Below are 25,556 nucleotides of genomic sequence, written 5' to 3' on the forward strand. Positions count from 1 at the left end.
TCATACAATACGTGGTTTTGGTGTCTGGCTTCTTTCACGTAGCATAATATTGTCAAGGTTCGCCCATACTGTAGCATGTATCGGTACTTCACTCCTTTTTATGGCTGAATAATATTCTGTTATCTGGATATGCCACATGTTGTTTATCCATTTGTTGGTTGATGAACATTTAAATTGTGTCCATCTTTTGACTATTGTAAATAGTGCTGCTATGAAGATTCGTGTATAAGTTTTTGTTTGAACATCTGTTTTCAGTTCTTTCAGTTGTATACCCAGGAATGGAATTGTTGGGTCTATGCTAATCCTATGTTTAACTTATGGAAGAAATGTCAAAGTGTTTTTCACAGCCTCTGCACCATTTTATATTCTCACTACCAATGTTAAAGAGGTCCAGCTTCTCTACATACTTGCCCATGCTTGTTTTCTTTTTTTTTTTTTAATGATAACAATCTTAGTGGGTATGAAGTAATACCTTGTGGTTTTGGCTTGAATTTTCTTAATGACTACTGATGTTGAGCATCATTCCATATACTTGTTGGCCACTTGTATATCTTTTTTGTAGAAATGTCTATTCAATTTAGTTGCCTATTTTGTTGTTGTTGTTCAGTTGCAAGAGGTATTTGTATATTACAGATACTAGTCCTTTGTCAAATATGTGATTTCCACATATTTTCTCCTATTTTGTGGGTATTATTTTCACTTTGTTGATAATGCTCTTTGAGGAACAAAAGTTTTTAATTTTAATGAAGTCTAATTTACCTATTTTTTTCTTACCTCGTTTGTGCTTTTGGTGTCATATATAAGAAACCATTGCCAAATCAAGGTCATAAAGATTTACCCATATGTTTTTTTGTAAGAGATTTCTGGCTTTCATTTAGGTCATTTATCCATTTTAATTTTGTATATGGTATAAAATAAGGGTCCAACTTACTTATTTTTTATAGGGTCTCACTATGTTGTCCAGGCTGATCTTGAACTCCTGGCCTCAAGCAATTCTACTGCCTCAGCTTCCCAAAGTGCTTGGATTACAGGTATGAGCCACTGTACCTGGCCAAACTTTATTCTTTTGTATGTGGACATCCAGTTGTTTCAGCACTATTTGTCAAAGAGTAGTCTCTTTCCCCATTGGATGGTCTTGATACCTTTGTAATAATAAATTGACCATAGATTTTGGGTTTGTTTCTGGACTTTCGTTATTAACTGAATGTTTGTATAACCCCAAAATTCATATGTTGAAGCCCTAACCCTCAATGCAATGGTATTTGGAGATGGGCCTTTAGGAGGTGTCTTAGTCCATATTGTGCTACTATAATGGAATACTTGAGACTAGGTAATTTATAATAAACAGAAATTTATTGGCTCATGGTTCTGGAGGCTGGAAAGTCCAAGATCAGGGAGCCAACATCTTGTGAGGGCCTTCTTGCTGTATCATCTCATGGCAGAAGGCAATGTACGAGAGAGCAAGAGAGAGAGCAAGATTTCAAACTTGCAGCTTCAAGCCCTTTTCTAATCTGCATTAATTCATTCATGAAAGTGGAGTCCACATAACCTAAACACCTCCCAGTTAGGCTCCACCTCCCAACACTGTTGCATTGTGGGTTAAGTTTTCAGTACATGGTTTTTGGAAGACACATTCAAACCATAGCAGGAGGTAATTAGGTTTAGACTAAGTCATAATTGCAAGGCCCCCATGATGGGATTAGTAGACTTATCAGAAGGAAGAGAGTTCTCTCAGCCCTCCTCTCCAAAGGGCATGCTCCAAGAAAAGACCATGTGAAAACATAGCAAAAAGCCATCTGCAAGCCAAGAAGAGAGTCTTCACCAGGAACTGAATCAGCCAGTACCTTTATCTTAGACTTCTAGCTTTCAAAACTATAAGAAATAAATTTTTGCTGTTCAAATCACCTAATCTATGGTATTTTATTATGGCAACCCAAGCCGACTAAGACACCTTTCAATTGTATTCCATTGATCTGTACTTCTATCCTTATGCCAGGACCACTGTTTTGATTACTGTAACTTTATAGTAAGTTTTGAAATTGGAAAGTGTGAACCCTCTGACTTTGTTCATCTTTTTCAAAATTATTTTGACTATTTGGAGTCCCTTGCAATTTCTTGTGAATTTTAAGACCGGCTTTCCCATTTCTGCAAAAAAGGACATTGGTGTTTTGATAATGATTGCATTGAATCTGTAGATCTCTTTGGGTGGTATTGCCATTTCAACCATATTAAGCCTTCTAATCCATGAACACAGGATGTCTTTTCAATTATTAGGTCTTTTCTAATTTCTTTTGGTAATGTTTTATAGTTTATAGTATATAATTCTTGCACCTATTTGGTTAAATTCATTCCTAGGTATTTTATTCTTATATGTTTGTTTCTAACTACATAAAAAAGTATTAATTTTATTAAATAGTTTTCTCAGTCTATGATCCCCCATGATTATTTTCCTTTATTTGTTAATATAGTGAATTACATTGATAAATTTCCTAAAATTGAACCATCCTTGTAACCCTGGTATAAACCTTAGTTGATCACAATGTATTATGCTTTTTGTATATTGCTGAACAGAGGAGGGAAAGAATACAGAAGCCCAAACTTAAAAAAAAAACAACCAAAACTCAAACTTTACTTCTCAGCCTGCCTTGCTGAGTAGTCATTTGACACAGTTCTGGCCAACAAGACAAAAGCAACAATTGCTTTGTGGGGCTTCCAGGAAAAACTCTTTCAAAAGGCACTTATGTGGAGGGTCTAAGCCCCTCTCCCAGAAAAGCACAACTGGTTTGCATGGTGACTCACTTTGGGGTGATGAAGGCCACTGTGCTGGCCAACCCATCTGAAAGGGATTTTGGAGAAAGAGCCCATTTTTTAACTTAATTCTTGGGTAAGGAATCTAATAAACGAGGTGACTAAACACCATTGGAATTTAAAGCTCTGGAAAAACACTCTCATCTGCCAGACCTATCCATCCCTATTTAATACCCTCAACTCTGAGTAGGAGACCCCTTCTGTCATTGTGAGATGGGAGGCAATATAGGGTGACAAAGCAGAGGGTGGATTTTGTGGATTCAGCCAGACCTGGGTTCAAGTCTTAGCTCTGCAAGTTCTGACTTGACCTCTCTGAGCCTCATTTCCCCAGCAAGTAAGTGGTGATAATGAGAGTTCCAACCTTGTAGGACTATTTGGGGGTAAAGAATGAAATGAAATACTGCATGTAAAATACATGGCACAGTACTCACATATGAGCTGTTGTTATGCTTATTATCATTAGTATAATTTATGTATCAGTTTAAGTAGAATACAATAATGATTACATTTTTTAAACAACGATGTGCTTTTGGAAAGTCCTCCATTTGAGTTACTTGAGGAGGCAGCATCATGTGTTACCACCCAAGGAAGTAATTGTAGCACCTGGTGACTGTTAGCGTCTCAGGAAAAGGCAGCTAGAAGCTCTGGGTGAAACTGTCTGCCTTTAATGCAGAACCAACTTCTGTTACATGGTAGGGAAGCATAGACCAAGTAAGCAGAATCAAGAGTGGGGTCAAGCTGCAAGGAATGGGGAGAGAGAGGCGAGCCTCCAGGGAGACAAGATGACCAGCCAGGGACAAAATGGCCTCCTCCCTGTCTGGGTGCTCAGGAGGTGGCCCAACGGCTGGCACACAGCAATAGATAGAGGGCAGGAACCCTGGCCTGCCTCGGAGACAGATACATCCATCATCCTCAGGCAAGCAAGCAGTTTTTAGTGGAAGGTGGTGACTAGAAGTCAGCAAGCAATTTTCGGTTCTAAAAGGATTTCAAAGCCTGGACAGCCCAAGAAGCAGCAGAGCATGACCTGAAGCCTACACAGATTGTCTGAGCTTGGGAAGATCAGCAGGAAGATTAGCCAGAAGATCAGCCTTCTGAAGAGGCCAAGTGTCTCGCTCTAGAGCCTTGGCTGGGAGTGGGGTTGGGGCAGGGATGACTAGGCCATGTGAGAAGAGGAAATGCCTGAATACAGGGCCTTCTCCAGTGCATGGAGATATTAGCGCTCTGCCTGGACCTGCTCAGATTGCTGCACCATCTTGGGGCATACAGGCTCCTACTGGCCTTTTCTTTACAACAGCACCTGCACCTCTTTTAATGGAGGGCTCCCCTCTGGCTGTCAGAATCCCTTTCCCTGGGAATTTGTCTCTTTGGGGGCAGCCCTTAACCTATGACAATCTCCCCCTGATCAGGACCATCTGAGATGTGACCTACATGCCTCAGTGCTACCCTGGAGGATGGAAACAAAGTGGCCTTATGTGGGACTGTGCTTGATAGTGCACCCCTGGTTAGCTTTTTCCCCTGCCTGCCTCATTCCCCACTGCCCTCTGGTTTTTCCTGGGAATACTTATAAACAAATCACTTGGCAAGAATCCTCCACATCTCAGGGTTTGTACCTGGGGAACTGTGCTTCGCAGCAATGGTATCTACCACCATGCCTTGCACAGGTGCATGTTAAATATTTGGAGAGAGAGACAGACAGAGGCAGAGGGACATTCTAGCATGACCTGAGCCACTTCTGTCCATAGACAAGAACCCAGGCCTGGCCAGGACAGCATATGGTAAGAAAAAAAGGGCTCACCCTAGAAAAATCATTGTAACCTGGGGGCAGAAAAAGACAACACTTTGTCCTGTGGGTAGAATTTCCTCTTCATTTCCTTTAGTGAACGCCTCCACAAACCACAATGGGTTGGGTATGAAGTCTCTTTGACTCAGACCTGAAGGAAGTTCAATGTCAGGTCAAAAAACAGGGAAAGGGAGGTGAGAGAACATGCCCAGAGAGCAGGTCAGAGAAAGGTGGAAGCCGCAGATCATTGCCATTCAGCCTTCTCTGGGCAGCCAAGAGAGGTGGCACTGAGACCAGTGCCCCAAGGGTAGTAAATGTTCTGCCCCCTCCCAATCTCTTCTTTATATTTTTTCTAGAATGACATTTCTAGAATGGAACCAGGGAGGGTATCACAGAGAAGGTGTTGTTGTGCTATGTCATTGTGGTAGGTAAAATAATGACCCCCCAAATATGTCTGTATCCTAATCCCTAGAACCTGTGAATATGGTACCTTATATGGCAAAAGGGACTTTGCAGATGCAATTAAGTTGAGGGTGTTAAAATGGGGGAATTATCGGGGAGGGCCCAATGTAATCACAAAGGTTCATTTGAGAGGTGGGAGGATCAGAGGGAGAAGATGTCACAACAGAAGCAGTGGTCAGAATGATGTGGCCATAAGCCAAGGAATACAGCAGGCCTCTAGAAGCTGGAAAGGGCAAGGAACAGATTCTCCTTAGAGACTCCAGAAGGAACGTGGCTCTACAGACACTTTGATATTAGCCCCCAAGATAACCGTTTTTGACTTCTGCCCTCCACAACTATAAGAACACATTTATGTCATTTAAGCCACTAAGCATGTGGCAATTTGTTATGGCAGCAGTAGGAAACTAATACAGCCATTAAGGATGAAGAAGAGTCTTCCAGAAGAAACATGGAGAAGACTTTTTTTTTTTTTTTGGTGACAGAGTCTCACTATGCTACACAGGCTGGAGTGCAGTGGCATGATATTGGCTCACTGCAACTTCTGCCTCCCATGTTCAAGCGATTCTCCTGCCTCAGTCTCCCAAATAGCTGGGACTACAGGCGCCCACCACCACACCTGGCTAATTTTTGTATTTTTTAGTAGAGATGGGGGTCTCACCATGTTGGCCAGGCTGGTCTTGAATTCCCGACCTCAGGTGATCCACCTGTCTCAGCCTCCCAAAGTGCTGGGGTTACAGGTGTAAGCCACTGCACCCGGCTGCAAGACATTCTTGAGAAGAAATAGAAAGGCCATGACAGGTGTGGTAAAACACAGTGGGTGGGGGAAGCTGCCGGCAAATGGTAGCGGATGCTGTCGGTTGCCTATCTAGCAGCAGTGCCCCCTACTGCCTTCTTAGCCAAATCCCAAGTTTTCTCAGGTACCTCTTACCCCACAAAGCCACATCCCTCAGGGGAAGCTGGCACCGCTCCCCACTCTGGGATGGGAGGAGACCCATTGGCCTGAGAGTGACACCAACCAGTGGGTATGAGCCCAGTTCTGGCCAGTGAGAGGAAGGGAAGTCACCAAAGGCAGGGGCTCTGAGGAAGGCTTTCTTCTTTCCTCTTCATCTGGACATTGTTGGTCTGGCTGTGTGTCATGGAATCCCTCTAGCCATCTTATACCCAAGTGGAGGAAGAAATCAGCACCCAAAGGAGAGCAGAACGGACAGGTGGAAAGAATCTGGCTCTTCATGAATGTCAATACGTCCTTAAAACAAGCAATTTGAAGTCTTCCCTTTTAGTGGACTTTCTGTATTGTGAGATCGTACATTTTCCTATGATCTGAACCACAGTTTCTGTTACTTGCAGCCCAGAGCATCCTAACTGATATCGCTGATTTAAAAGGTCAAGGCCAGGTTACAAAAGACCTTGAAGGCCATGGTGAGGGATGAGCAATGCAGGCACCTGTCATCAGGGGTTAGACATTTTTAAGAGGGGAGTGACCTAAGTTGTGTTTGGAACAAATGACTGTTAGTACACAGAAGATAAAAGGGGATTGGAACAGACTGGATTGAGGGGAGAAAACAGAAAGCTACCATAACAGTGCGGGTGAGGTGGGCTGAACCAAGGGATGGCTTGGAGGTGGGGAGGAAATTAAAGATTCAAGTCCCATCAAAGAGCTTGGAACCTGAGAGAATACAGAGCATGAGAAGTTGAGATGACTACAGAATTTTAAAAAATATATACTCATTACTGTAATCCCAAGAATAAAGTATCTTAAATGCTTTTTAATGTCTACACCTATAATAAAGGGAAGCCTCAAGTCTCCTTCCCCTCCATTTCAGCTGGGCTAGAGCCTGTATTTAAATTACATCAAAAGAAACAGTGATTGAAGTCAACACAGATGTTAAGAGTAAGATTAACACCCAGAAAATCTGCAGGGCCCATAACCTTCCCCCAGAGGGAAGCTGACGTGTTCTCTTTTTTTCTTCTTTTGTCTCTTGGGCATGTACCAAATCGTGCCCCAACTGAAACATCTGGAAGCGCACCAGGGCCTCTCCAACAAAGGACAACCCTGGGAGCGAACTTGGCAATGACATTAGCACTTCTGCAGTAGACACACCAGTGTCACTTTTCAATTTAAAAAACAAAACAAAACAAACAAACAAACAAAAAAACACTCCGTTTCAGATTTTTGCCCCAGGTCAGAGATTCTTTTCTCAGGTAAAAATGCCATCATAGGCATGGAGTCAAGACTGTGAAAAGGAGACCCACGCTCACATATTCTAAATGGCACCTGACTTCTGGCTCCCCGTTTGTAAGAAAATACCACAAGCTGTTGAGAAATGATGAATAGTCCTAAAACTGTAAAGCGAAGAGTGATCAGCACCACCATAATTTGAAGTATGAAGACTATCTGTAGACAACCTGCACGTTTAACATCATAAAAGATGTCTGATGAAAGATTTCTGCTCCAGAAGAAGCTAAGGGTTTGCCTTGCCTTCCGTTTGACTCCCATTCAGCCCCTATATTTATATAGGTGAATATATTACAGTTTGAGATTTTCAGGTTATATTTCACAGATGACATTTTTAATCTGCCTCAAAAATGTAAACATAGCAAGGGTGTTCTGCAGACACACTGCCTGGAGCAACTGTCAAATGGAAAATTCAGTGGAAAGTTTAGCCTGTCTCCAGTTTAACTAAGTTGAGGAATGCTGCAAAAACAGGTGTTGTCTGACACAAGTAATAATTATCTTTCACCTTGATGGATGTTAGTTTAATCTGTTCCTTACACGGTAGCTTGGTCTCAGCTGACTGAATTTAGTGCCAAAAAAGCAGATGAGAGGGTGAGTGTGGCTGGTATGTGACACTAGTTACAAGACAAGGCTTTGGGGAAGTTTTGACTGATTTTCCTAAGGGGGCTTAATCATTTCTCCTGTTTGTCCAATAAATATTTAAATCTAGATGGATATCATGGTACTCTGTTAAGGTACTAACATTTTCATTAATGGATTTTAAGAGAGTTTCATTGAGAGCATGATTCAATTCAATGACTTTCACAGAGAAGGGAAAATGAGTTACTAGAACATTTCCTAAGACATGAACAGACCCTATATATTAATGTTTCAGGATAAATTACTCAGCCAGAGGGACTGCAATGTTAGCTGGGGAAAAGTAGAAGAAAGGTCTTCCAAATGCTGATCTTAAGCCTTATTCAAAGTCTTTCAAACTGAAAGGCATATAACTTCAAACATTACTCATGTATCTAGCAGCCCCAAAGAAGCCTGTCTGTGCCAAGGATAAAGCCATATTGTCACTATACGCTGCTTTTTTATCTTCTGGAAATTTTTTTTTAAGCTAATGACAGGCAATTCGATAAGATGCTGCTTTTGGCAGTCTTTTGGACACAGTCATTTCAGAAGGGAAAGTGGTCTATCATCCCCAAATGGCAGGAATATGTATTATAGATAATATTCAGAACAAAGCCTGTGAAACTCACCATACTCAATTCATGAAATATTGAAGCTCCTACCATGAAAGTCAGTAGAGTGTAGTGAGGAGGCTGGGACCCTGGACTGCTTGGATCTTGACTTCTTTACCCACCAGCTGAGTGGCCTTGAGCAAGGCACTTACCTTTTCTATGCCTCAGTTTCCTCATCTGTGAAATGCGGATGATGTATTTCTTACTTCACGGGATTTCACTGTAGTTGTAGTAAACACCACAGAACCCTGTGGGGAATAAAATGATGAATGAGATGCCCACATGCATGTGCGCACCTTCTCAAAGAACTTACAACAAAACAGGGCAGGCAGAGATTCATGAACCATTGCAGAATATGAATGGGATAATGACCAAGGGTAATAGATAAACAAAGAGTTCTAGGAGCAAGGAATGACTTAATCCAACATGAGCTGGGCTTTAGAAATTAAGTAGGATCTCAGTGGGAAGGAGATATCTGCAGGTAGAGGGAGTTAACTGCTGTGATGGAGAAGTAAAGAGAGTAATCTCCCAGCTGAAAGATCACTGTGAAAGGAAGCAAGCAGGCTTTGTCCTACCATACAACCCTGCACCAAATGCAAAACACTGGGAATATTCAGGGCTCTTTAGAAACACTGTTCCACCTCAATCACCCTAGAATAGGCTGTTTCAACAAGCCATATCAGAGCCATCAGTTTGCTGCAGACAAATCAAGCATGAATTTTATTACAAACTAGTGTCTTCTCTGGGTCCAGTCCCAGAATCAGAGGCCACAGGGACCAGGGAACTGATGAGAGAGCTGGGGGGGAGCAGATCCTGTGTGTGTGTGTTATTTGGATCTCTCATGTTTTTACCCACCAGTGAGTACCATGGTCCCATTGATAGCCATACCCCAGGCTGCCCAGGCTTTTCCCAGGATTTCACTTCCAACTCTTCTCTTCAGGAGGTCTGTCTCTTGGACAGCTCTCACGCAATAATGGCTAACATTTACTGAGCACCTACTTTGTGCTGGGCACTGTCTTTGGCTGTCAGCAATCCAGGAGATGGGTACTATTTATTTTTATTTTTATTTTTTATTTTTTTTGAGATGGAGCCTCATTCTCATCACCCAGGCTGAAGTGCAGTAGCACAATCTTGGCTCACTGCAACCTCCGCCTCCTGGGTTCAAGCAATTCTCCTGCCTCAGCCTCCCAAGTAGCTGGGATTACAGGTGCCTGCCACCACCTCCGGCTGATTTTTGTATTTTTAGTAGAGATGGGGTTTCATCATGTTGGCCAGGCTGTTCTCGAACTCCTGACCTCAGGTGATCCACTCGCCTCGGCCTCCCAAAGTGCTGGGATTACAGGCATGAGCCACTGCACCCAGTCTATGATAGGTACTATTATTATGCCCTTTCCACAGAGGTAAGAACTTGTGTTACATGAGCCTGACCATGTAAAATGGAGCTTGACAGCCCTTCACTCAGGGCCACACCAGCTCATTGCCCTGTGATTGCCAGGCCACTATTTTTCTATCTTCCACTGGGTATTGCCTGAACTGCCACTACCCTCTCCTGACAACCCACTCGAGGGATCTTCTCCTGTTTCCTGGGCTCTCCACAGCAGAGACATTGGGCTCCAAGTGACAGTTCTTACTACCCCAGCCCTTTTCCAGAGCACTGTTTGCGGGAGGGCCAGCGAGGGAACAGGCGTGGAAATGGGGGCCATGCACACCTGGAAACCTGGGACTCCTCTCAGCCCTGCTGTTTAATCTGACTGTGATGCAAGAATTTTTTTCTCAGTCACTTTGCATGCCAGGGACCCCCGGCCAGTGATGCCCCACCCGGGCCTTGCTTCGCCATGCTAAGGTGCCCCAGCTTGCCTGTGTTGTAGCTTGTACCTATGTTCAGTGGTTCCCAAGCTTTTGTACTGTGCCCAAGAAGAATGAGGACGCACTGTACATTGAAAGGTGAGGAGGGGGGAGAATAATTTTATTGAGCAATGAAACAGCTTTGAGCACAGAGGGGACACGAGGGTGGTCCCCCTACCCAAAGGCAGGAAAGCTCCCCTTGTATGGCTGGGCCCAGGGCCTCTTATGGACTCAGAATGGGGAATGCTTGCTGATGGGTTTGGGAGTGTGCAAAAAAGGTTACAGCAAAAACACCACTCAAAGGTGGGCATGATAGTATAGAAAACAAATTAGGAAAGGGTAGATATATGTGAAATAGATGAAGGGTGGGGAACAATCAGAGGAAAGTGTGCCAAACAGGAAGACAAATTCTCAATCCGGTCTAAGGATTTAACTTGTAGTTTGGCTTTCAGGCTTTTTAAACTGTCTTTGGGTTGGAGGTGAGGTTTCACTGGGGACCCACCCCTATCTGCCTAGGCATTTGGCTGCCTTCTGATGCTCTCCACTGTCCCTGCCAAGCTTCTTTACTGCAGGTGACTTTCCCTCCAGAGACTCTATGGTCCTCGCTCCAGTCTGGCCCCTTTAGAAACCTTCTTCCAGGCTCTCAGACAGGATTTAACATGACCAAATCTAAGTGGTGAGCCAAGTTCAAGTCTCTCCTTGGGTCCCAAGTAAATAAGATGGAGTTGAGCCCCTAGTGTTCAGTTCTCCTAAATATGGTCCACGAAAGAAAAGAAGTTTCCATAGCATTTTATCATAAGGGCCTCTTGTGCCCAGCACATACAGAAGCCCTCAGGAGATGGTTTTCTCTATATCATTCCCAAGCACCATATTCCATGTCAAAACAGCCACAGTCCCTACAATTCTGAGACCTCTCCAGAGGCCTAGATCTGTGCTGATGTCACTGATAGGATCCCCTACGAAGAAAGCCCTATCTCACCCCATAACATAGTGTATACCTAACTTCCTCATTACACACATACCTGGAATGCAGCTTTTACTCTAGAACCAGGACAAGATGGCCCAGTACAATCAGGACTTATTAATACGCAATGGCTAAATCAGCTAATGTTCACTGATAAGTGCATGGTCATATTAAAACTTCACTGTTCTGAATGTTACAGTATCTCCCATTCATTAGGCATTTCTCATGCCTAGCAGTTTAGACTATCCCATTAATTCTTCCAACAACAATAATATCTTGGAGCTATTATTTTGTCCACTTTTCAATGGGAAAATTGGGGCTTAGAGAGGTAAAATCACATGCTCCAAGTTGCACAACCAGCAACTTCCCTATGCCAGAGGTTTCAAACCATAAAGCAAATAGCTAGCAGAGCCCGAATAAGAGCCCAGAGCAATCTAACTGCAAAGCTCACCACCAAAGAAAAAGGTGTCTTCCTACCAGAAGTGTCCCAAAAAAGATGGTTCTGCTCTCCCTAGATGGAGCCAGGAGAGGCTATAGGTCCACAGCAGTTCCCTCACCCCCTATATGGGAAGGAGGCCATCAGTAGGGCTAGAGCAGAGAGGGACTACATTTCAGGAACTATCAGCCCAGGTCAGCAGCCAATTTGCAGACCCAAAATCCAGATGTGGAAGGACAAAGAGCTCCACAAGCCCCAGCTTGGCCAAAGCCCTGGAGCCAGAATGATATTAACCCACAGCTGGAGTGAAATGATTTATTTTGGGAAACCAAAGGCTCAGGAAGAAATTACACGATCAGACCTTGGTGAAGTATTATCCAAAGTCAAAAAGCAGGACTATATCCCGTCCTACTGTGACCACAGTGCACCAGCCGCAAAGCCTACAAATGCTTCTTCACCTACCCCCTTCCTAAACCCTCAAGGAGACCAGCCCTCTGACAATGATGACTGAAGAGTCTCAAAGGTCCCTCCCTGGATTCCCTTGTTTCCTCTCCAGTCTCTTTTCTCCCTCCACCTCATGAACACTTGGGTCTTCCTACCACCTTGGTCCTCCCCTCAGGGTCTTGGTTCCATTTGGAGGGGCAGGGCATCCTTGAGGTCCTCCAGACCCCTAGTGGGTGCCAGATCTTGCCTGCACACCACAGTAAACAACTACAATACAGACAAATGCTTATATAGCTCAGAGTGGCCATAACTCAGACACATGGTTCTTCTTAGAAAGTCTTTTTCTATACCCCAAAGCATGGGGAGGGAAAGGAAAAAAGGAGATAAGGGGGAAGAAAAACCCAACCTACCATTCACTCATCACCCTGGTAACCATGTAAGTGTCTCAGTGCTCCTAGAAATAGTGCCCAACATGGTACCTGACACATAATAAACACTCGATAATGTGTTGAATTAAACTTTATACATTAAATTTCTACTTTTAAAGCTCAGAACCTAAGGAGTGGCAACAAAACAAGCACCTTGAATGTTCGTCTGTACATCTACACTAGGAACTTATATAGTACATGAACTACTTTGTGACACATCCAGTGTAATGGCCCAGAAATAAAGGCAGTCGATTTTCAAGAAAATGGCCTTGGCTCATCAGAAATCTGATGACCTAATGGGTCTCTCCTTCATGATCTCTTCCTACACACTGTGAAAGCTGGATTCCTGAGGATTTAACCCCAGGGCAAAGTTCAGGTATGTCAGATGCAGGTGGTTCTCCTTCCAGGAAGCCTCTTCTGGTGTGGTTATAATCCACAGACAAATCTAAGGACAGACCCAAACCCAAAAGGTCTACAGTGGGAAGACAGGAAGAAGAACACACACCAAATCTAGTGAAGCTAGACTAGAACTGTGCTAATTTAAATGTGTGTTCCTACGTAATACAGACACACACACACGCACACACACATATATTCTTTTTTTTTTGAGATAGAGTCTCGCTCTGTCGCCCAGGCTGGAGTGCAGTGGCGCGATCTCGGCTCACTGCTAGCTCCGCCTCCTGACTTCACACCATTCTCCTGCCTCAGCCTCCTGAGTAGCTGGGAGTATAGGTGTCTGCCACCACGCCCGGCTAATTTTTTGTATTTTGAGTAGAGATGGGGTTTCACCGTGTTAGCCAGGATGGTCTCGATCTCCTGACCTCGTGATCCGCCTGCCTCGGCCTCCCAAAGTGCTGGGATTACAGGCGTGAGCCACCGCACCCGGCCCATACATTCTTTTTTTAATGGCAGGGAATGAGTGAATCCCAGCATTCTGGAAGTTTGCTTTGACAACTGTAAGTAATATGGAGACAGAGATGAAAACTGACCGGAAGTCATAGCAATGAAGTTTTTGCAATTCAACATTTACTTGACTTAAACATATATTTTTGAGTGCTTGCTACATTCCCAGTCTAGGACTGGAGATGTAAAGATGAAAGTAACATTATCCCCGCCCCTGAAAACCTTACAACCCAGTCAAATATTACTTCCTTTTTTCAGACTTCCTTTTGCAGTCTTTTAACCATTGACACTCACATCTTAAAGGTTACACAGCCCTAGAACAAGCAATTAAGTATCACCGTCAGTCTTCATTACTGATTAGCCATAGAAAGAATGAAAAGACAGGCACAATCATTTATTGAACACTTATTGGGTGCCAGCCACTATACTAAGAGCTTCACCATGCATTATCCCCTTAGTGCATAACAACCATGTGAACTAGGCATTATTATTCAGTTTTATAGATGAGAGAACAGAGGGGGAGAGAGGCAAAAGAAATTGCCAATGTCATGCAACTAGTAAATGATAGAGCTGGGATTTGGACTCAGATTCATCTGACACTAGAGAAACAAATCGTTAACTTCTAATCTGTGTTACCTCCTAGGGTGGCATAGTGGTTATTGGGGGCATCTCAGAAATCATATCTCATTTGAGTCTAATATGGTGGCCCCAAGAATAGAATGAGAAAATGCAGATTGATGGAAGCATTCAAATGCCAAAAAGGATCGTGATTCCAATCAACTGATAAAGAAAGAGTTTAGAAGTCCTCTTACGCAACATGGGAACCACCGAATGAGGTAAGTAGATGAGTAGATGAAAGAATGTGGCTGGGGAAGGGAATGACAATTGGAGTAAATGGTGCATACGGCTGGAGCAGAAAGTGAGAGATTGGGTCAGAATGGAGAGTTGGGGCTGGGTGTGGTGGCTCATGCCTGTAATCCTATAACTTTGAGAGGCCAAGGCCGGTGGATCACCTGAGGTCAGGAGTTTGAGACCAGCCTGGCCAACATGGTGAAACCCCATCTCTACTAAAAATACAAAAATTAGCCAGATGTGGTGGCGGGTGCCTCTAATCCCAGCTACTCAGGAGGCTGAGACAGGAGAATTGCTTAAACCTGGGAGGCAGAGGTTGCAGTGAGCTGAGATCAGCCACTGCAATCCAGCCTGGGCAAAAGAGTGAAATTCAATCTCAAAAAAAAGAAAAAAAAAAAAAAAGAAAAATCGCTTCTCGGCCTTTTGGCTAAGATCAAGTGTAGAAAAAAAAAAAGAAAAAAGAATGGAAAGTTGGGGCAGATTGAACTAAGGAATCCTTCTTGTAGGCCATATAGAGCCTGAGCCCAAAAGTGGCATAAACGAATCTGTGAATGCAATTGAATGGAGGTGGTGGGGGGAACAATGGCAGGATGGATGGGAGAGGCCATGCCAATTCCAGAGTCAGAGGAGGCTTTGAGTTTATAATCTGGAATGGAATGAGAAGACCTGAACAGTTCACAGACATTTCTCATTGCATCTGAACTGCTGGTACTGGGAATGGCATGAATGGAAGAAAGGCTGGAGGGCAAGGGGCCAGAGCAGGGGTGGGAAGGGAAGAAGAAGGAAAAAGACTTTAGCTGGATTTAGAGGCTGATTGGGTGAGAATGGAAGTCAAAGAGTCCGGGCATCTTGAACAATGGTGTTGTCACTAACAGAACAGGGAACTCGGAAGGGAGGAACAGGTTTGTTGATTGTTTGGGATTTGTGTGTTTGTTGAGGTGGGGTGATGAAGACAGAGATGAGTTTTATGTTTAGACACGTTAACGTGATAAAACCACCATTTGTAAATATTCCACAGAAGCCTGAAGCCTGGAAGATGTCTCAAGTTTAGAATGTGTATTTGGGAATCATCTACTTCAAGAGGATCAAGTTGTTCTCTGTGCCTACCTAAAGCAAAAAACAAATAAATAAATAAATAAATAAAACAGAACTTGAAGCCTTTCTAACTGTGCTTTTTTTTTTCAAAGGGGTAGACTTCCAGAGGTGGAAGTGGCTGGAACACTTATCATCCTTGACTGTCCACTTGGCAAATTTTGAATTTGGCACTCTGTACACATTATCGCCTTCTATTGCCTTCCTACAACCCTGTAAGGAAGGGGTTATTTCCTCATTTTTATAAGACTCAGAGAGGTTGATTAGATTTCACAATGTATACATAGCAGAACTAAGATTAGAAGTCAAATGGGATTCCGAGATCCAGAGTTGCTTGCTGTTGCAGTTGTAGTGCTAGTTCAGTGGCATTAGCTCAAAGGTCAAGGTCAGGATGGTCCTCTGAATCATCAGCCACTGAGCACAGATCCACTCTGAGACCCTGGAATATGGTTACCAGCTTTCCTGCTTGTGATGCTAAGCCATATTCCAGAAGCTCTTGGGAAATTCTTCTGTCACAGGTATTTGGCCCTAGTAAGATGTCCACAGCCCATTCGACCCCTCAGAGCTGATTACAAGGATATTAACGGAAATTGCTGCCTTTGATAGTAGTATTTAGATTTTTTTAAAATCTTAAAATAGGCTGGATGTGGTGGCTCACACCTATAATCCCAACATTTTGGGAGGCTGAGGCAGGAGGATCACTTGAGCTCAGGAGTTCAAGACCAGCCTGGGCAACCTAGTGAGAACTCATCTCTACTAAAAACACAAAAAATTACCCAGGTATGGTGGCATGTATCTGTAGTCCCAACTACTTGAGAGGTTGAGGCAGGAGGATCACTTGAGTTCACGAGTTCCAGGCTGCAATGAGCTATGATAGCACCACTGCACTCTAGCCTGGGGAACAGAGTGAGACCCTGTCTCAAACACACACACACACACACACACACACACACACACACACACACACAGATCTTAAGATAGTTGAATAAAGGTATTAGTCAACAGACAAAAGAATTAGACAAACCCATTTATGAAATATGTTTGCAATTGCCCTTGGGACATTGTCCAAGGAGATTCTCAGAGCGGCGAGGCGGCTCTGAAAGCCATTTCCTGAGAAGTGTATAAAGAATTTCCCTTTTTTATACACGTACGTAGCATGTAAGGACTGAGATTCTTTTATGTTAATTAAAAATGCCAAGTTTGATTTTATAACACATACTTCACTCAAAGACAATCATTCTGTAAAATAGAGCTGCCAATAATTGGACCCTTCCACAGTCTGGCACCTTTTTTTCCCCCTTAGGAAGGAGCCATCTCCTAGAAATGCAGACAGCTTGTCCCCAGACACAGGGAGTCATCACCAGCCTCTAATAACTGCTTGTCTTGCCAGGAAGACGGGCAAGCCAGGGCAAGCCCACAGCCTGCAGCATCCGTGTCCGATTCACTCTTCTCAGTAAGCAAACTTTCTTACCCTCAGAGTAGGGCAGGGTGAGGCAGAGCCATTTCATAGGCTCCAACTCAGCAGGAGTCCTTCTTGGATGCTACCTTCCATATGTGGGGCACAACAAGTACTTTGCAAGAGCACCAGTCACCCCAGCTCATTCATATTTCCCGTATTCCCATATTGCCCACGAGTGTCCAAACAGCACCCCCACGCCCCTCCTAGCCAGCCACTGTGTGCACAAGCTACTTCAAACTGACCTGTCCAGGAATCCTGCTTCCATGGTTGGAGTTGGAATGGAGTCTGGAACCTAACTCTGAAGTCATGAAAGATTACTCCTGACAGTTTTAAAGTGAGTGTGAGTTGTCTTTGAGAGCAGAGTTGGATCCATTTGTTCATCCAACAATGAGCTATGGCTTTTTTCCAGGGTGGGAAGATGTTTGTTTTGTTTGTTGTTTATTTCTTGTGGCTTATATACTCAAACAGGATTGAGTTTTGAAAAAGCAAGTTCCCCAACTTTAAGATATTTTAAGATTGTTATGATTTTACAGCTAAGTGAATCCTTATATGAATGACTCTGGCCTCCTCATAGCTGGATAATCTATTGGACAGAAGCCTCCATTCGAGGAATGAGAGCTAAAGAGAAAACTTGGCAAGCTTCCTTTTCTGAGAAAGAAGAGTGGTGGGCTCACAGAAATTACTGGTCTATCTTTCCAATGTAAGCCAAGCTATAAAAATATCCATCCGCCTGGCATGGTGGGTCACGCCTGTAATCCCAGCACTTTGGGAGGCCAAGGCAGGCAGATCACTTGAGGTCAGGAGTTTAGACAAGCCTGGCCAACATGGCAAAACCCCATCTCTACTAAAATACAAAAATTAGCCGGGCATGGTGGCGGGCGCCTGTAATCCCAGCTACTTGGGAGGCTGAGGCACAAGAATCCCTTGAACTGGGGAGGTGGAAGTCGCAGCAAGCCAAGATTACACCACTGCACTCCAGCCTGGGTGATCGATAGAGCAAGACTCGGTCTCAGAAAAACAAACAAACAAACAAACAAACAAACAAACCATCCATCCTAGCAAAATGGATCCACATGGACTTATTGGCAATATGGATTAAGGATGATTTTTTTCTTGTTACTTAGGACACTGTGGAAACCCCTTTTCTGACTCTTTTTCGCATGTGTTCTGCAAGGTAAGGACACTGTCTCTTGAGTGCTTAGCACTCAGTAGTAGCAACTCTCACTCTACAGAAGAGGAAACAGGCTCAGAGCTAGTCTAATAGCTCCAATGAGCAATATTAGGATTCAGATCCATTCCAGTAGCAAATTCTCACTAATTTGTTTCCCTCCCTAGGAAATGCTTCCAAGAGGAAAGGCTCTGAGCTCAGCCAATCCTAGCCTATGTCTCAGTGACTACAAGGAAAGTTTAAAATGTTAGACAAAAACCTTCTTCAAATAAGCAAACAAGCTTCTGAGAAAATAAGAGTACTTCACCCCTTGAGGCCAGGATTGAAGCAGGAGATCAGAGCTAAATTAACTATTGCCACCACTGCATACCCGGGGACATCTATGGATCTTCAGGTATCTCATATGGAGTGAAGAGCCAGACCACCCTGTATAAAGCCAAGATTCAAGTAGAGTATGCCCTGAGAAAAAGATGAACTAGAAGAAAACCCACCCAGCAATTTCAGACAGCAAAGAAAATTGTAGAGGTAAAAATAGCAAAAACAATAATAAAATTTCCCTGAGATTTTGTAACACAAATTTGGCCACATAGAGAGATTTGGGGCCATAAACTGCAGTACTTATATGGATCAAAAAAAAGCTCAAGGAGAATTTCATTTAAAATAAAGAATTTCAGTCCAGGCACAGTGGCTCATGCCTATAATCTCAGCAGTTTGGGAGGCCAAGGCAGGAGGATCACTTGAGGATAAGAGTTCAAGACCAACCTGGGCAACGTAGCAAAACCCCATATCAACAAAAACTTTTAAATTTTTTTAAAAATTTTTTAAATGTTAGAAAAATATTCTAAGGAAATCACCAAGGATTTATCCAAAGATTAAACTATAAAGGTATTGATCAGTGTTATTCATAAAATTAACTGTAAATAAATTAAGCATCAAACAACAGATTAGTTAATAATAATCATCATCATACTAATGTTTATTGGCCACTTCCAGTGCCTGGCACTGTGAACTTGGCACAACAGCCACTCTCTTTATAGGCTCCACTTAACAAACTAACTGGTTGACCACCGATCATTAGTTCTGCAAGTCGTGCCATCTAATGATCACAGTGAGCTAAACACCCCAGCATAGCTGGCCTCTCCCAAGTAGATTCGTGCATCCTGTCCTCATAAGTGAGCTCTGCTCTCTTCAAAAGTAAGATGGGCTTGTTCCTGGTATGAGAGAAACAAACAATTGCAAAAGATCAGGAGAAATAATACATATAAGACACTGTACACTCAAGGTTTTTTGTTTGCATGGGACATACTTTAAAAAAAAAAGTGTTGTTTATCTAACATTTAAATTTAACTGGGTGAGCCAGGTACAGGTGGCTCATGCCTGTAATCCCAGCACTTTGGGAGGCTAAGACAGGTAGATCACTTGAGCCCAGGACTTTCAGCCCAGCCTGGGAACCATAGAAAAACTCCATATACCAAAATTATTTAAAAATTAGCTGGATGCAGCGGCACTTGCCTGTAGTCCCAGCTACATGGGAGGCTGAGATGGGAGAATCGCTTGAGCCCAGGAGGTGGTGGTTGCAGTAAGCTATGATCATGCCACTGCACTCCAGCCTGGGTGACAGAGAAAGACCCTGTCTCAAAAAAAAAAAAAAAAAAAAAAGAAAAAGAAAAAAAATTAACTAGTTGTCTTGGTATTTCATCTGGCAACTCTCCTGGTGATTCCTCTAGATAGTCCCTACCCAAAGCTCCTTCAAATACCAGCTTCACCCACAAGAAGGTGTCTTATCACCACAGTGACTTTTGTGTCCCTACAGACCTCTGTCTGCCAAAAGAAAGACAAATATTCCCCTCCTCTAAGACAGGGGACTGGCCTATTTCTAACTAATATTGAGGGGCTACCCTAAAAGTTGGCCTGAAGAGCTGGCTCAGTGAGAGCCCTAGGTCCCCACGAAGTCCATGATGCTCCTAAGTGCTTGCGGCAGCAAGAAGGCAAGGAGAAGCACAGAAGATAGCCCTTACTCACCTGGCAGTTTTGCCCAGGATTAGCAGGTCGTAACTAGGCTTGGGAAGCTGACCAGGGTTTCCCATGAACCCCTCCTGTGTTCTCCTGAGCCATTTCTCTTTACTGGGCAGTTAATCTCATACTTCCCAATCCCTTTGAAGCCCCCACTTCTGGATAAATAACCTGTCTTCACCTGTTCATGAAGTCATGTCTCCATCTTTCAAATGAGTCCATGTCCAGTTAAAGAGGAAAAGGCCTCACCCAGTCAATTCTCCCCCAGAACAGAAAGTGAGACATTGTCTGAAGGCACTAGAGCGTTGCACAGAGCACATGTGTGTGAACTTTTTCCGTGTCTTAGGGACAGTCTATTGGGATGACACATTTGGATGTCCCCATGAAAGGTAAGGTTGCTGCTGCAGTGAGAAAATGGCCTGTGATGAGGTGAAAACCTGAAGGGTAGGTGCCTTACTGGAGAACCTCATCCACAGTAATGGCTGTCATGAAAATGACCCCCATTTTGCCTCTTCTTGTTGGGAACAAGAGAGGAATTTCACATCTCAACCTTTTGAAGGGGTATCCTTGGTGCTAGTTTGAGATGCGGGGAATTTCTAACTTTCAGAAAAACCTACAGGTTTGAGTAGATATGACATGAAGGCCCAGAAACTGGAAACCACATCTTGGGATTTGGTGATTTGGAGTTTAACAGTGATGTTATTTGATAGTGGAAAAACTGGAAACAGTCTGAATGTCCATAATAGAGGATTACTTAAATAAATGAGGTGCCCATGGATAGAATTCTCTGTTGCCATTAAACATGACATTGAAGGCCAGTTAATGATGTGAAAAGACATTTGATATATAATTAGGTGAAAAGTTACAAAACATGTGCAATAATAATTCACCAAAATGCGGACAGTGATAATCTTTGAGAGGTAGAATTGCTGGTTATATTCTTCTTTTTGCAAGTATTCATCTACTTTTTTTAAACGATGAACATGGGTTGCTTTGTGGAAAGAAAAAAAGTTATTCTCTACATACTAACAATCTTTAAATACTGCAGAACTGTAAGAACCTAGAATTGTGCTTTTAATTCAGATAAAAACCAAGGAACCAAAGATCTATTTAAAGTCAAACAACAGGCCGGGCGTGGTGGCTCACGCTTGTAATCCCAGCACTTTGGGAGGCCGAGGAGGGTGGATCACAAGGTCAGGAGATTGAGACCATCCTGGCTAACACGGTGAAACCCCGTCTCTACTAAAAATACAAAAAAATTAGCCGGGCGTGGTGGCGGGCACCTGTAGTCCCAGCTACTCAGAGAGGCTGAGGCAGGAGAATGGCGTGAACCCGGGAGGCGGAGCTTGCAGTGAGCCGAGATTGCGCCACTGCACTCCAGCCTGGGCGGCAGAGCAAGACTCCGTCTCAAAAAAAAAAAAAAAAAAAAGTCAAACAACAGCAAGGAAACTCAGCAGGGCTTCAAACTGTTCCCTACATAATAGACATAATATTAATATTTTATAAATTTGTAGACTCTCCATGAAGCCGATAAGGGCATATGTGAGCTACAAGATATAGAGACCATGCAATGAAAAGCTATTATCTCTTGGCTGGATGCGGTGGCTCACGCCTGTAATCCCAGCACTTCGGGAGGCCGAGGCAGGCGGATCATTTGAGGTCAGGAGTTCGAGACCAGCCTGACCAGCACGGTCTCTACTAAAATACAAAAATTAGCCGAGCGTGGTGGTGGGTGCTTGTAATCTCAGCTACTCAGGAGGCTGAGGCAGGAGAATCGCTTGAACCTGGGAGGCGGGAGGTTGCAGAGAACCAAGATTGCGCCACTGCACTCCAGCCTGAGCAACAGAGTGAGACTCACTCTCAAAAAAGGTAAAAATTTAAAAAAAAAATTACAAAAAAAAAAGCTATTATCTCCAGAACATTTTCTCACTCTGTGCCACACTTTAGGCTAATCTTCTAACAACCCCCATGAAGTAGGGTTGTAACCAGACTTAGCTGTCAAAATCAAGGTCTTTCTTCTATTAATTATCAGACAAGAAAAGCTTTAAAAGCATGAAAAATGTGTGTACTTTCTTTAGTTGTTATGGGGGAAGAGAGTTAACCCAGATCTACAGTCACATGCACTAGAACCAATGCCAACAAGAATCCAAAGAAAAGTTGAGTTTGTTCAACCAGTGGATTATTTGTAGAAGAGCCAGTGGGCTAGCCAAATAAACCAGAATTGGTTTTTTTAATATTATAATGGGTTGCTTGACTTAAGTTTCCACCCCCCTCCATTCCCTATTCCCATCCTGCACCCTCCTCCCTACCCAAGAGCAGGAGAATTCGGTGGGTATCTAATAAATGCAGTCTGCACATTAGGGCAGGGATTCCACGCTCACAACCAGGTGTTTCTCCACATGACAAACAACCTTTTCATGTTTGGGGTTTTCTACATTTTCCCTGAACTGAACTGATATTCCGTCTCATTGAATTAAGTCAAGCCTGTTTGGATACCTTGTCCTTGAACAATAAGACAAAATAGAAATATACTGATCCATGATGGCTGGGGTCTGCAAGCTCCCTTCCCCATTACCTAGACAAAAGTCATGCAATCTTGACCTCTAAATCTAAAGGTATTTACCACCGAGACCATCAAATGTGCTATATGTGAGACTTTTAACTAGTGAAACGATCCCAGCCCAGATCTCACTAGCAATGCAGCAGCGAGGTCTATTTAGAAAGAACATAAACAAGCCAAAGGCATGAATGAGGAAGCCGGTGCCTTCCCCACACAGGACTCCTTCACATTAATTGGGGAGAGGGTGTGTTTCAGGAGCCCAGCTTCAAGGGAGTAAGAAAACCCGAGGCTTCATTCCATAATTCTTACTCGCTACTAAAGCCATGAGGCCAGGATGTGTGTTTAAAGCCTCTTTAATTCAAAGACCTGTTATCTTTACTTGACCTTATTTCCCGTCATTGGCGAGAATCAAGCTGCTTCTATTCCCCCTAATAGCCATATAGTATAACCCTTGCTGGGAACAACCGCTGTGTGTACCTTCTTTTGTGGCAGGCCGCAATCTTGGGAAGTAATGTGTCTGTTTTGAAAAGAGTCATTTACAGCCTGCTGTTTGACCTAAGGGATCCAGGAGCACACCCTTTTCTGGCCTCATACACTGTATTTCCTTCCTGGGTTTTTCGCAGGTTTAATGCAGCACAGGTGGTGGTATGTTTCCAAACCAGGTGTCTGAGGCTAAAGACATCCACTAAAATATTTGTTTTTGTTTTTGTTTTTTGACTTGGAATTTTAGCACTGTGAACTACTGAGACTTGGTGATGGCATGACTTGATTTTTTTTTTTTTAATTACATTTTGGACTGTCCTTTTCACAGTTTTTCCTCCCTGCAGTTTAACACTCCCTAGAGATGCTATAAAATCCCTATGGTTTACTTACTAACACTTTTCAATATAGCGTTGAGGCCACACACACAAGCTGACCACTTGCCAGCTGATTCGAGGTAGGGCCAGGACTGCAACAAGCTGATCAGGCCACAGAAGGGCAGGACACAGGGAAACGCCTGGGCAGCTGGGCGGCTGCAGACAGGGCAGGACCTGACACTGACAAGGAAACAGATTCAGAAAGGTTAAGTCATTTGCCCAAAGTCACACAGCTCTTAAGTAGTAGAGCTGGGTTCAAACCCACACTCTTTAACCACTGATAATACCATACCATTTGGGGGTAAATACATCTGTGCACCCAAAATATTTTAACACAGGCAATCCAGACATGTCAATGATGGAAAGTTGTTACAGATGGCACTGACATGACCCTACAAAGGATTCCTCACTTGGCCTAATTTCATTAAAGTTCTGATTTTTCCATAAAATCTACTCTCATACCCTATTCTGTGAGACAAGTCTACTACAGAAACAAGTTTCTCATGGCTGACAATGATCTTTTGATAGAAAGTACTGGAATCGGTTCTACACCCGTTTCTCTCACTCATTAGCTTGAGAACCTTGGCAAAGTCATTTAGCTTCTCTGAGGGAAATAGGATGACCACATGTTCCAGGTTGCCCAGAACAGTTTACTAGTTTACTTGTGTTCATCCCACTGCGATGGTTAATGGCGCCCCTTTTTACTCTCTAAACTGTTCTGGTCTGGATAAGTTATATGGTCACTTTAAGCAGAGTGCTCATCTTTTGAGAATATTTCCCATTCTTTTGATATTAGCACCTCAATGTTTCTTGAGGAATCCTCCTGCCCCATATGGCTTAGGTAGCTGAAGATGGCCAATTAAGGTTCTGAATTCCCCTAGCCATGGTGACTGTTTCAGAGATGAGCACATGATCTACACCTGGCCAGTGAAGGTGGGCGTGCAGGACTTTTATAGGAACTACCAAGGAAGAGGCCCTCTCTTTCCAGTGAGGTTGTTGGGCTGTGGGATGTAAGCCTGGGGCTGGTTGTTGGCCATGACATGAGGAACGTCTGCCAGAGAAGAAAGCCGTGCAGACCGTGGAGGAAAGGAGAAGGGGAAAGGACCAGCATGATGGTACTGTTTGAACTCGTGGCCAGAAGCCAGGTATATGGAGGGACTTCCTAGTTAAATGTATTAATAACTTCCCTGTTATGCACAAGCAAGTTTGAATTGGGTTCTGTCACTTGCAACTGAAGGAGGGCTGACTAAAAAGGGAGATTGGAATAGAGTATTTCAGCTCTGGCATGTCATACCTCCACTGATAGATAAATTAACACACACAGAGTAATGTACATAGAGCTCCAACCCCAGTGGGGAAACTGAGGCATTACTCACCCAGGTCTTTCATGGTTTGGTGATGCTTAGAAGAACATCAAACGTTATCTAATCCAGTGGTTTCGACTGGTCCGTGGAGACCTAGGTTCTAGAGAAGTGTCTCAGTGGCTGCCTTAGGGGGTGAGAGGTGAACGTGAAAGTTAGGGTCAGAGAGTGAGAGCAGGCAGGACCTAATGGCTCTCCCCTACTTCATCCAGGGAAGCTCCCCTGTTTAGCTGTTTTATATATTAGGATTCAGGGCGAGAGTTCATGCAGGAGACATAAAGGTTCCATTGCTTTAAGAAGATTGGAAAAAAAACTCATTTAGTCAACACCTAGGATTTTAAGAAGAGGACCCCAAGGTCCAGAGGTAGTAAGGGACACCCCTTCCCTCAAGGTCATACAAAGTTGACTTGAGAGGGAAAACCTGAAACCTGTCTGGTTCTCTTTGACATCACAATGTCTTCTTTGGTACCATTTTTTTTTTTTTTTTTGAGATGGAGTTTCACTCTTGTTGCCTAGGCTGGAGTGCAATGGCGCCATCTTGGTTCACTGCAACCTCCGCCTCCCAGGTTCAAGTGATTCTCCTGCCTCAGCCTCCCAAGTATCTGGGATTAAAGGTGCATACTACCACACCCAGCTAATTTTTTGTATTTTTAGTAGAGACA

General features: G+C 43.5%; 1 long non-coding RNA gene across 1 annotated transcript in view; it reads right to left on the minus strand.

The window, feature by feature from the left end:
- LOC129462765 (uncharacterized) overlaps positions 1-25,053 on the minus strand; it is a 48,550-nt gene extending 23,497 nt beyond the window's left edge. The window contains exons 1-3 of the long non-coding RNA XR_008650946.2: positions 24,910-25,053; positions 23,550-23,713; positions 8,665-8,760 (exon numbers count right to left, since the gene is read on the minus strand). This is a non-coding gene — a long non-coding RNA (uncharacterized lncRNA). The remainder of the gene's footprint in view (positions 1-8,664; positions 8,761-23,549; positions 23,714-24,909) is intronic.
- Between the last annotated feature and the right edge of the window lie 503 nt (positions 25,054-25,556).

This window comes from Symphalangus syndactylus, chromosome 2 (assembly GCF_028878055.3).
Source record: "Symphalangus syndactylus isolate Jambi chromosome 2, NHGRI_mSymSyn1-v2.1_pri, whole genome shotgun sequence".
Classification (NCBI taxonomy): domain Eukaryota; kingdom Metazoa; phylum Chordata; class Mammalia; order Primates; family Hylobatidae; genus Symphalangus; species Symphalangus syndactylus.